This window comes from Manis javanica, chromosome 14 (assembly GCF_040802235.1).
Source record: "Manis javanica isolate MJ-LG chromosome 14, MJ_LKY, whole genome shotgun sequence".
Lineage (NCBI taxonomy): Eukaryota > Metazoa > Chordata > Mammalia > Pholidota > Manidae > Manis > Manis javanica.
Genome location: NC_133169.1, coordinates 5,411,772 through 5,427,122, shown reverse-complemented (window position 1 = coordinate 5,427,122; position 15,351 = coordinate 5,411,772).

Sequence of the window (15,351 nt, the reverse complement as noted above, 5' to 3'; positions counted from 1 at the left end):
GAAATAATGTAATTCTAAATAATTCACAGATCAAAAATGAAATCAAACAGGCAATCAGAGTACTTTGAACTGAATGAAAATAATGACACAACATCTCAAGATTTGTGAGAGGAACTAAAGCAGTACTTAAAAGGGAATTTATGGCACGAGAATGCTCATATTCTGAGGAAGGACATTAGATTGATTAGCCCATTTTCTGTCTGATAAGATAAGAAAAAGATGAGAAAATGTAATAGAAAGTAAGCAGAAGCAATGAAATAATAAAGGAAAGAATATAAATCAATGAAATTGAAAACAGAGAAAATGGAGAAAATCAGTGAAATCAAAAACCAGATTTTTTTGAGAAGATCAACATAATTTATAAATTTCTATCCAGACTGATCAGGAAAAAGAGGGAAGACAAAAATTACCACCAGCAGAGAGAGTGGGGGCATCACTACAGACTCTACTGATACTAAAAAGCTAGTAAGAGAATATTGCAAACCAGTTAACACCAATAAATCTGACAAATTACATGAAAAAGACAAATTTCTTAAAAGACATAAAGTGCCAAGGCTCATTCAAGAAGAAATAGACCATCTGTATAAATATCCTCACAGAGATGAAAGAAATCAAATTCGTAGTTAAACCTTTACCACAAAACAAAATAAAGCTGAGCATTTCTACCAAACATTTAGAGAAAAAGAGGTACCAATTTTACAGAAACTTCCCCAGAACATTGAGGAGGAGGAAATGCCCCAATTCCTCTTCTGAGGCCAACATAGTCCTGATACCTAGTTAGAAAAAGACATTGCAAGCAGTAAACGCTACAGAACAACATTCTTCGGGATCTTAAACAAGAAGGTTTTTAAACACAGTGTATCAAATCAAATACAAAAGTACATAAAAAGGATAATTCATTATGATCAAATGTGGTTATCCCAAGAATGCAAGGGTGATTTAAGTTTGAAAAATAAATCATTGTGGGTCATCAGATTAAAAGACTAAAAAAGAAAAAGTATATGATTAACTCAATGGAAAGAACAAAAGGGTATGACAAAAACCCCAAATCCATTCTTGATAAAATCTTTCAGCAAACCAGAACTAGAAGGGAACTTTCTCAGTCTTATAAAAGGAATCAGTGAAAAGCTGACAACTGACATCATCCTTAATGGTGAAAGACTGGCTTCTTTTCCATCAGAGCAGGAATAATTCAAGGGTATCTGCTCTTACCACTTCCATTCAGCATTGCACCAGAATTTCTAGCCAGTGCAATAAGTCAGAATAAAAAAGAAACCAAATGCATGCAGATTTAAAAAGGAAGGAATTCTGGCAAGACCTTTTAACATGAGATCTACCCTCTTAGATTTTTCAAGTGTGCAATACAATATTGTTGATTATAAGCACAATGTTGTAAAACAGATCATTAGACCTTAATCATCTTGCATTTCTGAAAGTTTATACTCATTGATTAGCAACTTCCCATTTCCCCACCCTGTCCTGGGCAACCACGATTCTGCTCTCTGCTTCTAGGAGTCTGACTCTTTGAGATATCTCATGTGAGCGAAGTTATGCAGTATTTGTCCATCTGTGACTGGCTTATTTCACTTAGCATGGTGTCCTGTAAGTTCATCCATGCTGTTAAAAATTGCAGGATTTCCTTCTTAGTTGAAGGCTGAATAATCCATTGTACGTATGTACCACATCTTCTTTATGCCCTTATCTTTTGATGAACCTTTACACTGTTTCCACATCTTGGCTATTGTGCATAGTGCTGCCATGATCATGGGACAGCTAATATTTTTTCAAGATCCTAATTTCAATCCTCTTTGGGTAAGTACCCAAAAGGGGTATTGCCAGCAAGAACCCATGGGCATACACCTGCCAAAGAACCTGTATCTGTAATATCTAAGTGGCATTTACAATTTAATAAAGGCATAAACAACCCTGTTCAAAAGTGGGCAAAGAAGTAGTCCAGATAATCCAGAAGAATATGCAGACAGCCAGTAAGCAGATGACCATATGCTCCATGTAATTAGTCACCAGGATTTCCAAATGAAAACCACGAGATACCCTTCATGCTGACTAGCATAACTTAAAATTTAAGAAGTGGCAAAACCACGCTTGGTGTTGGTGATAATATGGAGCAACTGGAACTTCCGTGCATTGCTGTTGGAAATGTAAAATGGTGCAACCATTTTGGAAAAGAGTTTGGTGATTTCTTGCAAAATTCAACATATACTTACATGCCACCCAGCTATTCCACTCCGAGCTATTTAACCAAGAGAAATGACGTGTATCTGCAAAAAGCCTTGTGTAGGAATTATTCATCGCAGCTTTATTCCTAATAGTCCCAAGCAGGACATTATTCAAATGACCATCAACAAATGAATTGGTTTATCAACAAATATCTAACAAACGTGGTTCACTCATACAGTTGAATACTACTCAGCAATAAAAAAGCACAAAACATTGACACATGCAATCGCGTGAATGAATCTTATAGACATACTGGTGAAAGAAGCTGGATACAGAAGAGAAACCGATTCCATATATTTGAAATATCACAACAGATACAATTAATCTTTAGTGACAGAGATCAGATAAGTGGTTGCCTGGCCTGAGAAGTGTGGATGAAGACTGATAGCTAAAAAGAATGGGGGGCTTTCCCGGGAAGACAGAACTAGTGACTGTATGTTGCATACATTTGTCAAAACCAAAAACCTGTAGAACCTAAACTGTGAATTTTCAGGTTTATAAATTACACCCCAGGAAAGCTGAATGGGGGAAAGAAACCTAATTTCATCTTGTCAGAAAGATGCAGGAGACTTCTGCTTCCATCATGAAGGATTAGCTTCTAGGGGAATTGCCCCCTCTCCCTTCAAAACCTAGAAAACCAAACACAATAAATAAAACACCTGTTTTCAGATGTTGGAAGCAGGCAATGCAGGTTTATGATCCTGCTGAGGTAAGGAACAAATAAGCTGAGCTCCCTGATTAGGACCTGGAGGCAGTTTCCAGGCAGCGGTGCAGGAAGGGAGAATCAAAATAGAACCCAATTATGTTTGTGAGCTGAGCATACAGAGCACGGATTTGGGCAGGCTGAGGTGCCCGGAGATTGTAGGGCAGAGTACCAGGTAGGAGGTTGGCGCACACAGGGAAAGGGGGTGGGGGGTAGGCTCCCAAGGTCTGCAGAGGGGTCCCTTCAGTCTTTGGCTGAGTACCGATCTCATGCAAGGGTGAAATGTCCGATGAAATTGTGAATTAATAAATAAAATGTGGCACAGTCACATAGAAAACTATTCAGCAGTGAAAAGAACTAGTGATGCCTGGAATGACATGAATTACCCTCAAAAGCATTAGGCTAGGAGAAAGATGCCCTTACAAAAATCTAAATCTATATGATTTCACACATAGGAAATTCGGGAAAAGGTAAACTTAGAGTGATGGAAAGCAGGTCAGTGGTTGCTTGGGGCTGGAGAGCATGGACTGACTTTAAAGAACAAGAGAAAAGTATTGGGGGGGGGGATGGCCCTGGAGATGCCCTGTGTCTTGCCCTATGTCTATCCTGTCTTTTCTGTATAAACCATACTTTCAGGGTGACTAAAGAGTTGATGGGAGAAAGATTTATAGGCCTGCAGCTAATAGATGCAGAAGGAATGAGAACAGTAGGAAAACCATTCATTCTGAACCTGTAATGAGGTCACGAGTCTGGGCAACAGTCCTCGGTGGTACTAAACCTTCAGTGGAAGGTTGGGAGGAAACTTGATAATCAATCAGCTGACATCGTATGAACCCACTGATCCATCTTTGAGTCACTAAGAGGAGGAAAGCTAAATGTTTTATTCATCATGAATCCACTGAAGAGGTATACTTGCCTAAAATATATTTAACCTGAATTTAATCAAACCTCTAGGTCTGACTGCCAATTCATAGACTTATGAAGAAATTAATCAACAATTTGAGAGAACCAAATCCAAAAAGTGGGTCTTTCTAGAGAATTAGCCAGTGTCTTTCACAAATCAGTAGCAGGGAGAAAAATCACAGGAGGGCCACTGGTACTAAAATAGTCTTAAGATAAATAACAACCAAAAGCTATGTATGGACTTGTATAGATCCTGATTCCCACAAACTGCCTGTGAAAAGCACCTTTCCAAAATTTGAATAGAGGATGAATATTAGAAGATATTAAGGTATTCTTGTTAATTTTATTCATTGTGATAAAAGCATGGTGCTTATATTAATAAAGTCCTTATCAGTTTGAGATGCATGCTGGAGTGTTCACAGATGAAAAGATGTGATCTAATATTTAGTACGAGCTCTAAAATACTCCAGCAAAAATAAAATAATAAAACGAGTGCATAAGGGTCTGCACATGTGGGAATGGATGACACAAAAGGTGCAAAGTGTTAGTAATTGTTGAAGCTGGGATATCAACACAAAAAAGGCTTATTAGACGATTCTTTCTCATTTTCAACATGTTTCAAATTTTCCATAATGAGTAGTTAATTTTTTTTGAGGCAGCCAGATTGAAAGGAAAATATTATATTCAAAGGAGTGAGTATTACACTTTTAGATGACTTCTAAACAGTAATTATGGAAACCAGAAAGCTGGAATATCTTAAATATCCTGAAAGAAAATAAATACCAATCTAAAATTCTATATGCACTAAAATAAAGATACTTTCAGACACATAAACATAAGTAGACTTTGTTCTCCACTATTAAAAATTGTAAAGGATGTATTTAAGGCAGAGAGAAATATTCCTAGATGTGGGACCAACAGGGCAAGAGGGAATGAAGATTTAAAGGCAGTAGTAGATTTGTGGGTACATCTAAATGAACACTGGCTGTATAAAACTGGGATTTGGAAAATAAAATATTTAATGTGCAGTAATAAAGCACAGAGTTTTCAAAGCAGAATAGTAAAGTATTGTGAGGTTCTTTTATTGCTCAAGAGAAGCATTAAGACATTAATTAACATACGTCCATAAATTAAGATTCATGTCATCATTTCTGGGTTAAATGAGAGGGTGTGCCATACAAACTAGTACAGGGTGAGAATTTACATGGTTCAAAAACAATAAATCTAAAAAGGGAGAGAGAAAAAAGGGAAAACAAAGTACAAAATACGATGGAAATTTAAATCCAGTATATCAGTAATTATATATGTAAATGACTAAATGCTTCAAGTAGAAGTTGAAAATGGCAGGGTGGATTTTTTTTTGAAATGGCAGTGCTATTTGACACCAAAATGATTATAAAAAAATGCAAATAGAAACAGTTAAGTCATGTGAGATTTTTCACTTAAATGATGGTGACTAAGATGGTCTAAATATTTTAATATTGTTCCCCCAAACATGGACTTGAAATATGTAAGGTGAAAATTGAAACAAGTTTAAGAAAAAAAACAGAGACCCAGAATCACAGTGGAAAATATTAATTTGCCTCCATCAGTAATTAATGGAATCAAGTAAGAATCAGTGAGGACACAGGATCTTTGGACAACACGATGGCAAAGTCAACCTTATGGACACAGAGAAAATCATCTTGCTTTTAATAAAGGTCCCAGAGGTGCCACAAAGATTCTTCTCTGCCTATAGGTCAGTGACTTGAACTTACTCCCAAGGCCACTGCTAGCTTCAGGGGGGCCTGGACCATGTGGTATTTTTTTTCCTGGACAGCTATGTACCCACCTTTGGGGTTTCGACACTTTGGATGAAGGAGACACTTCTATTAGGAAGTTTGCTAATGATGCTACTACTCAGGGACCCCTAAGAGCTACTGAGTGTTCCCCACTCTCATTACGTGACAGGCTACAATCAGGCACTAACTGGTACAAACATCAGTACAAATGCAAAGTCTAAAGTGGCCGTACTCAGGAGGTGGTTATCCAGCTGGTCAGAATCTGTTAATATGAATTTTTTTTAGTTTATATTTGAAACAAAACGCAAGCTCATGGATGCATATGTTTTTATGGAGAAACTAAAAAATCCCTCCATTCTACTTATGTGCCCTGGGTTGAAAACAGCTGGCCCAGTGAATGATGCTCACACAAAGGTATTCAAGACGTGGTCCCCGCCTGTCTCCCACGCTCTCCCACACCTCCCCTGAGCTGTTTGCATTTCCCCAAAGACAGCGTGACTTCTCAAGGCTTAGGATTTGGCATAGACTGGTTCTTCTCTTTGGCCATTTGCCCCCCTCGGAGGGCAGGAGTTTGCGATGAGGGCAGGCAGGTGGCCTTGTCTCTCCAGGGGGAGTTAGGCGCACGTTTCTCTCTGCTTTCTTAATGCATGTAAAACACACACTACGCCTGCCGTTATTATTCCTATCATTATCACATCCTTCAACAGTAACCACTGTTACTCTGCAACTTAAAAAAAAAATCTCAGTCCCCTTTGACTACGTATTTGTCTCTTTCTCCCACCGGGGTCCCAACCCCTGGAGGGAAGAGATTTTTTAAATGTTAAGTTCTTCTTGGTGCCTTCAACGAGTAGCGCAGTACCTGGCTCCCGAAAAGTGTTCACAAAATCTTTGCTGAATGAAGGATTCATTAGAAAAAAACAGTCAGCAAGTTAAGTAATCTCCCCTGGAACCTTAATGCAGCTCAAACTTTTAATTTTCCTATTAAAGTACTGGCCAAGAGCCCTTTGGTACTTCGTTGATCAAACCCCAAAAGATGGAAGTGTTTTTAAAATAATGCCAATGTTAGGCTGGGAAAATCACAGCCCGCGGGGTGAACCCAGGCTTGGGTCGACTCAGATTCTGCTTTTCTGCTCCTTCAGCTCGTTCATTCTTATCATAGTTGAACTTCTCATCCTTTGTCTTTTCATTTTATCTTGAAATACGCTTGTTGTGAGCTTGTCAGTTTCCTGAAAACCAGCCGCCTTTCCCAGACTCCTAGGAGGGAGCGCAGGAGGTGCCCCGGAGGGGTTTGTCCGGTGGGGTGTGCCAGGAACACGGCTGGGCAGCACCTCTTTATTTCTGGTAATGAGGCTTCGGCCTTCCTCACACAGTGATAACAGCAGGGCTCACCTTATCGCGGAAAAAGCACACAGAGTTACTGAGCCAGCACATTCCTTATCTCCCCACCTCCTTAATGGGCAACTTTACCCAGTCGGTGCGTCTCCATAGTGACCCCGGTCTGGGACAGCCCTCCCCCCACGAAAAGGAACACCTGCCTCCCCTCCCCTCCTCCGAGTGCTGGGGCGGGGCTGCGGGGGCGCGCTGGGGCCGCCGTACCCAAGCACCACGACCTGGGGGGTTTGAAACACCAGGGATGTGATGCCTCACCGTCCTGGGGGCTGCAGGGCTGAAATCGTGGTGTCTCAGGGCCGTGCCCGCTTCTGACCTCTAGGGGGGGCTCTCCCTCGCCTCCTCCACCAGCGGGTGGCTCCAGACAGTCCTCGGCTTGTGGCAGTAAAATTCCCACCTCTGCCTGCAGCTTCTGGCTATCTTTCCTCTGTGTCCGTTTTGGTGTCTTTTTGTCTTCTAAGGACACCTGTCCTGTTGATCTAGAGCCACCCTCATTCAGTCTGAACTCATCGTAAGTGGACTACGTACGCAAAGGCCCTGTTTCTAACAAGGTCACATCCACAGGGACTAGGGAATAGGACCTAACACGTCATTTAGGGGCCACGATCCTCATGATACGGGCTTTTAGAGAAGCCTTAAGGGGTCTATTCTTTGGGGTCCATGTTACCCAATTTATTTCCAGTTTCTGCAAATAGATAATTTGTATATTTTTCTAAATTAAAATTCGCTGTTATCTTACTATTCACTGCTGGGAGTTAACACTATTGTAAAAACCAAACACATCCTAATCTACTGCAAAATTTCCAGCAGCTGCTATGTGTCTTATGTACCATCTTCAGCATTTGATTATGCACTTAATTTCTGTCGCCAATACTCCCATTTTTTCCAGCTCCCGGGCGTGTTGTCACCATCGCTGATTCCTCTTTTTCCCTTGGCCTGTTTATCCAGTATTAGATCCTCTTAACGGCCCTGGTAGGGGATTCCTCACTTCCATTTCCTTCCTCACGCTCACGACCACCCTGCTTTGACACCTTGCGTCTGCGCCATGATAATGGACTTCTCTGCTTCGGTTTCTCTTCACGCCAGTGGACTGAGAGTCATGTGACCCCCTTATTTAAGACCTTTCTATAATACATCTTTGTATGAGAAATAAAAGAAAAATGTTTTAACCTGGGGGAATGGAAAGTTTGGTATGGAAATAGCTCTATGATGTGGGTGATAGAAAGGTTCGCATTCCAGCTCTTAAAAGTACTGTGTCTTGAAAAATTATACTTATAGCAACATACATAAGGATCTCCAACATGCCCAGTCATCAAAGAAGGGTTAAACTTTGTTCCCAGCTACTTACAAGGGTAGAAAATAGGAATCCATATAAGTTAGAAAGATATTAAATAAATATTGGTATAAAAGAGAGTTTTGTAAGAATGTTTAATATTTGGCAGGCAGGAAATTAAGATCTGCTTAGTGCAGAACATTTGCAAAATACAGAAAAGTACAGGTGAAACAGTGAGAGAACCAGCTGTGATCTCAACCTATTGAAATGCTTCTGTCTAGTCTTGAAGGAGAAAGACTTTCTAAGTGAATGCTGCTCTATGCAGGCCACCAGAAACCTCCCGGCCTCTCTTAGTATCTCTGCCCCTTTAGTCTCAGCCTTTTTGTTATTAGCTGGAGCATGCCACGTCCCTCCCTTTCTTTCCATCCCATCCTTATTTCCTCCAGTTTCGCACTGGGGCAGCAGTTTAAAGGCTATGAACTTCTGGATTAGCTCTCAAAGAGGTTGTTGAGAAATGGGAGTCTTTTTTAAAGATTTTTTCACTTCTTGCCTTCACATAAGGAGTCCCAGAGCCAGGGATCCTGCTTTTGTCCCTGTCACCTACTCTGGAATTCTGTCACCATGGCGATCAAGGAATTTCCTCCACATCAACTGTCATTCCTTTGGGTTAACACGACATACGTGCATCAAAGCATCACACTGTGCTAGCGAGAGAGCTACTGAGCGAGGTCAGACAATCCTTGCCTCGGGGAAGGAAAAAAATCAAGATGAGGGAATGAAGATTCTCCAAAATTAAGTCTGTTCCTCTCTTTAAAATAGTCTGTGAACAAAGAGCATGGGACCAAACAAAACAAAACAGGTTGAGACAAGTATGACCAGAGAGAAATGACTTGAACCCAGTGTCATTTGTTCTAAATAAGCAGAGGCATCCCACAGATATGGGGACAACTTGTAGTTAAAACCAAGAAAAGAAGAAACCAGATTTACTTTTAACACAGTAGGATCAGGGTCATTATCTTGCAAGTAGAGGTAAAGCCATTTGTTCTCATAAGGAATACAGAGGTTGGTTTATATGGTCATTCGAAGAAAATTAATTTCCGAAACAGTGAAGTGTTTTCGCATTTTAGGTGAAATAAGAGGGAAATGCGAGAGAGATGGCTCTGTAGGGCACCTGCTTTTCTCTCTGTGCTCCTCTGTGTCCACCACACTCCCCATTCCAACACCGACATGCCCTAAGCCATCTTCTCTGTCTTTTCTCCATCCCTAGGACCAAAACTCATCCTTGCCTGATCCTAAATGCAGGAAAATTTGAGCCAAGAAGAATCGCTTGGAGGTTCAAGTGCTGCCTGAGCTGGCAGAGTTTTTTTAGACCCAAGGAGGGTTTGGAGGGAGACCGTTACCCTCTGGGGGGGTTGGGTCTAAGGATGGGGAGTGTTCGAAGACAAGGACCCAAGGCACTCACACAGTAAGAAGTGAGAGGGCTTCCCCTCTGAAAGACCTGCATCGTCAGCCACCGGTGTGGTCAGGAAAGCGCCTACGAACGCCTGATGATGGTGGTGGGCGTGGTGCTGGTGCTGGTGAAATCCAGTCGCATGACTCTATTTTGCTTTCGGACGATTTAATGTTAATCTAATTTAATTTTCAAATTTTAAAGAATTTTATTTATATGTTTATGGAGGTACATGCAGCAAATGCACAAATCTTAGTGTACAGCTCAGTGAACTTTGGACATACGTGGACCCGTCTGTAACCATCACCGGATCAGGAAAGCCAACATTCTCGCTGACTTTTTTCCCCGTCACCTATTTTGCCGCCGCTCCCCCATCCCCACCCCCACGGCAACCACCCCGTGTGCTTCTATGGGTCTCCTGGTCGGTTTATTCCTTTGTTTTGTTTTTTTAGATTCCACATGGAAGTCAGTCATATGGTATTTATCTTCCTCTGTGCTTTCATACAATTTAAAAAATCATCCAATAGAGAACGATAAAATCGGTGTTGGATTTAAGTTGCATGAGTTACAGAAATAACCTCAGGACCGAATGAAGGGGGTCTGACTCTCCGCGGGAGACCTCTGTTCCAGGGACACTTGTAGTTTCTGAGCCTGACACGCGGTGGCGCTCCGACACCGTCCGCTCTGCCCTTAGTCCAGTGCCCGCTGAGCTGGGGCCTCTGACCCGCCTTGCCACTCAGCACGAGCCTGTTTGCCTGTTTGACCCGACCGGGGGGCCCTCTCCTTCCTTTCACCCTCCTTTACATTAAACATTTGCTTGTCCTAAAGCCCTCCAAGTCCCGTTTTGTTAAATTGGGATTTCATTTTTTAATGTGATTTCTGCTGAAGCTATTTTTTTCATGACAGAAGGGCTCATGAATAATACTTTCCTAGAGGATAAACCCATGCTCCTGATTCAATTGCCTCTTCTTTGATGTTTAAAGTGAAATAAGACGACTTTTCTGAATCGATAAAAAAATTTTTTCTGCTAGGTCCTGTCCAAAGGCTCACGTCAGCATTTCACTCCGAACCGCCAGTCATTTTGAAGTTAAATTCATAAAATAACACAGTGAAAGGGCTTTTCAAAAACCCTAAAATGCCACATGAATGTGACTTGTGATAATCTGCATCATAAAATTTGTGTGGGCAAAGGACTTAGGTTTTTTGGATTGCAGGGGAACCGGCCTCCATTTCACCTGTTCCGGTCACCAGCAACCTTTCGGGGACGTGCGATGCCCACCTCCTCAGTGCGATGCCCAACTGTGGTACAGTTTTCTGTTTATCTGAACACCGGAGGTTCCCCTCTTCAACTTGAGAAAAAGAGCTTCCTCTTGTCTCTGCTTGATCCAAAAATTTTCCTTTCTGACATCGGTCCTCACAACCCAGGCCCTCCTGGAAGCAGACTGAGCTTCCCAGTGAGAGGGAGACAAGAGACACCCTCCGAGAGACAGAGAGAGAGTATACAGAGCACTTGGGTTTGTGCTGGTCCCTTTTATTCCTTTTTTTTCCATTATATTTTAGACATATGTCTGAGTGACATACATTCCTCTTTTCCAGACTTCAGTCTGTTAGTTGACGTTCCGCTGGTCACACGGAATCAACTTCTTTGTGTTAATAGCTCCTAAGGACGATTCTCGGACGCCCTCTCTATGGAGGACCGATTGTGTCTTTATTTCTGCTTCTCCAGTTTTTCTGTTTGTGTGTTTGATTTAGGTCCTCAGACTTCAGTTTATAGTAGAAATTTTCCTTACACTTCTGAAAAATAAAGTTGTGAGTTATAAAGAGAAGCGTATATGAGATAAGATGTAAAGAGACTATTTATTAAAACAAGTACATTTCTTAGGCACATGCCTAGCACATAGTTACACTAAACGAAAGGTATTATTGTTAGTTTCCATCCAATTTAATTTAATACATTTCCCCCCCCCGCACATACTTGCATGATGCCAATCACTGTGCACTGGAGATGTGAAAATCAGAAAGTCACCATCTCTTTCCTTGAGGGTCCCCCTATTCCTTGCACGACTAAGGCAAGTGACTGGCATTTAAACTAGTGACTGAAAAGCAATGTGGTCCTCTAACTTGCTGGAAATTGCTGGAAAGAGAAATGGGAGAGAGTGAGGGAAGAATCAGGGAGATCTTCATGGAATAATGACTGGCAACCATTCATGTTTAATATGGACTGGGGCTGTTTTAAATGTTTTAAAGATACCAGCTGATTTAACTCTAAAACACCTGTGTGCAGTAACCGCTGTGCCATTATCCGCATGTTACAGGAAGGAAGAGTCGGGGTAGAGAGGCTGGAACCGTCTGGCTAAGGGGGGCGAAGGTGGGATTTGAACCTGGGCGTTCTGGCACTCACAAGTGGTGTCCTGACCACTCTCCTGGGTTAGGAGGAGGGGCAGAGAAGGAGGGCAGGGGGCAGGGGGCAGGGGGCAGGCAGTGCTTGCCATGGAGGCAAGGACTCATGTGGGGTCTTCACAAAGCCCAGTGAGGTGGGGTGGGACATGGCCAGGCTGTGCAAGGAATGGGGGCACCATTGGGACTTCTCAGGCATCGTTTTCCTGATATCCTGTTGGGCCGAGGGGCGCCCTGATGCAGCCTCGGGGAGGGGGCACATTTGGGCGCTGTGCCATCTGGCACGGAGGACAGTGGAATCCATCCTCTGTGTCTCCTCCTCTGAGAGACCGTCAGCCCTTCTGAGGCAACACACGGCCCTCCACAGGTCCCCGGGAACGGCTGTGGGGTGAATGTGGTGTGCTCCCCGGGGCCCAGGCCCAGGGGCACGAGCAGCCTCCTCTCATCCAAGGCCTGGGCTGTCTGCGTGCTGGTCCTGGACTTCCCGGGACCCCACATCTGCTCCTGCTTCCCGGCCTGCCCTGTATCCATCACCACCCCTGCGAAGGCGACCCTCGGGATGTGAGCGTGTGATCCTGATGGGCAGGGAGAGGAGGCGGCAGGGCAGGGGCGGGATGCCAGGACAGAGCCTGTGCCCCTTGCCCAGCAGCTGCCCTCTGCCAGTGGCCTGCGTGCCTGAGTCCACATCCCCACGCCCTCCGCCCTCGGTCCCCACGGGAGCGGCGTCTGGAGCCCCAGGCAGATGCCTCCTAAGTGTGTGATTTCAAGCCTGAGACAGGCCGGCTGGGAGCCGCTGTCATTCATAACTAGATTCCACTGTCTGTTTCGGCGATAATGGGCTCTCAGAGTCCAGATGGCCGCCCCCCTGGCCACGCATATCTGGCTGGGAATGCAGCGCAGCACGTAACGGCCTGGGCGGCGGGCTTGGCCCCGGGGGTGTGAAGGCGGGGGGACTGGAGGGGGTGTTTATGCCCCTCTCCCCTGTCTGTGATACTTCCGCCCCTTCCCCCCACCTCTGACCCAGGGTGCAAAGACCAAAGCTAAAAGGAGCCATCAGACCCGGCCGCCTCTGATCTCTGCTTCCCTGTGGGGTGGCAGGTCACAGGGCCTGCCTTAGGACAAGCTGCACAACTCCCAGGCATGCTCAGCCCGCCAGTGCTCTCGAAGCCTGACATGGGCACGTCCGTAGTCGAGGCCTTGACTGTGCAGGCCTGGAAAACGTTTGGGAGATCGGCAGTGACAGGCAGCCAGGGACAGGCCGGTGTCCCACATGATCTATTTTCCATGGATCTTGGGGAACATACCTGTTTGGGGATCTTGGGGAACATACCAGTGGTTTTTAGAATCGAGACTCCAGAGGTCATTTTGCCTGCTTGGCCTCACCTTCCAGGAGAAGGCCTGAGATGCAGAGGCATAAAAGAGCAAAGCCACGCAGAGGCGGAACGAGGACCCAAATCCAGATTTTCTAGCCCGTAGCTGGATGTTTCTTTACCCGAAGCACTCCTGACCTCACATTTCACCCTCCAGCCCATGATGGATTCATTTCTAACGGAGAGGGAGGTGGTGGAAGACACGCTCTGGCCGCTGGTGGAGAAAGATACGCAGTTCAAACCAGGAATAGTTTTGAACATCTATTCATTCAACAGACCAGGTTTGACTATCTCTTGTGCGTAGTCCCCTGCTACCCCAGCCCACCTGGGCTCTGCCCCTTGGTTCTCTGTGGCTTCCTTGTCCTTCTATAAGCCAAGTCTGGTTTCAAACAGAATCTGTTGATGTTGACGGAGTTTGATAACTATGTTCTTATTTTTTTTTAAAGGAGTAATAAATCCATGGTAAGTATCTGCTGGGTTTGGGCACAGGGTCCCACCATGGACTCAGCCAATGGGAACATATTGCCTACCACGTGGCCAGCATAGGGCCCTCGCCTGGGGTGACCTATCTATCTAAATTTTTCTATTGACTTTTGAAAGGCAAGTAGCTCTTTGAAAATTTACTCTTCAAAATTGAAGTGACTGCAAATACCAGGCACAGGGAACTATCAGAGGTCTGTGTGGGGATCAATTCTTGAGTCAGTCCTGTGGCTTGCAGACTTCGCTGGACTTTAGAATCACCTGGGGAGCTTATACAAAATGCCATCGTACCCCATACCCAGTACATGAGAATATGTAATGTTCTCCCGCCCTGGGGGTGGGAGGCAGGCATCAGTATTTCCCCAGGCATCAGTTAACCTAGAGCGCCTGTTAAAGCACAGATTACTTGGTCTCTTCCTGAGTTTCTAATCTAGATTTGGGGTAAAGCCCAGAAATTTGCATTTCTAACAAGTTCCCAGGGGCCATTGATGCTGACCTGGGGGCCACACTTGGATAAGGACCAAGTTCAAAACTGTTCCCCTGCTCCAGAGCAATCAAAAGCAATGGCCCTAGTATTTATAATATTTTTGTTATTACCAGTTGATGTATAAGCCCTGTGTTGAATTGACTTCTGTCCTTACACCCTTTATCTGCTGAATATTTGTGCAAAAAACAAATTATTGGTTACACCTGTTAGCTATTCTGTGTCTGGGAAGCTGGGAAGCTGTAGCACATACATGCCCTTTAAAGGAGGAACACTACATTCAGAAACTTAGAATTGAGCTTTCCTATCTCGTGTGCATTTTCCCCTAAAGGCAAGACATCTGTCAAGCGATGGTATCACAGACTGGTGTTTCTAACATCCAGTTTATTGCTCCTTAGACAACAATGATGCATTCGTGCTGTAGAAATGCTCATGTTTTCTAAAACTAAATGTCTTATTACGTTTTCAGGAATCTTGATAGAACTCATTTTTTGGAGGGTTTCTGTCTGGGTTGTCCCTTGGTGGGAGCTGTTTACCTCTCTCAATGGCTGTGGGTGGAAGGAGACATACATCAAGGTCCAGTGGAAGCTTTCCCACTGCCAGTAGGTTGCAGGGCCTGAAGCAAGCACATGGGCTAAGGATTCCAGTTTCCCCCGGCCTGCACTCTTTTCCTGTTTCTATTTTGGTACTTCCTGTCAACAGACTAGATCAGATTGATGGTATCCATCCTCTAATCCTGGCCTGTTCGTGATGGGAATAATCCAGCCTCCAAACTGATGGGGCAGGTCTGTGTTCTTTCTCCAATGGGCCAGAGCTAAGTTCTACTGTGAGGCTGCCCTTCCCAGGTTCAAACCAGGAGCGTGTTTGAAACCAAGCAGCAGCT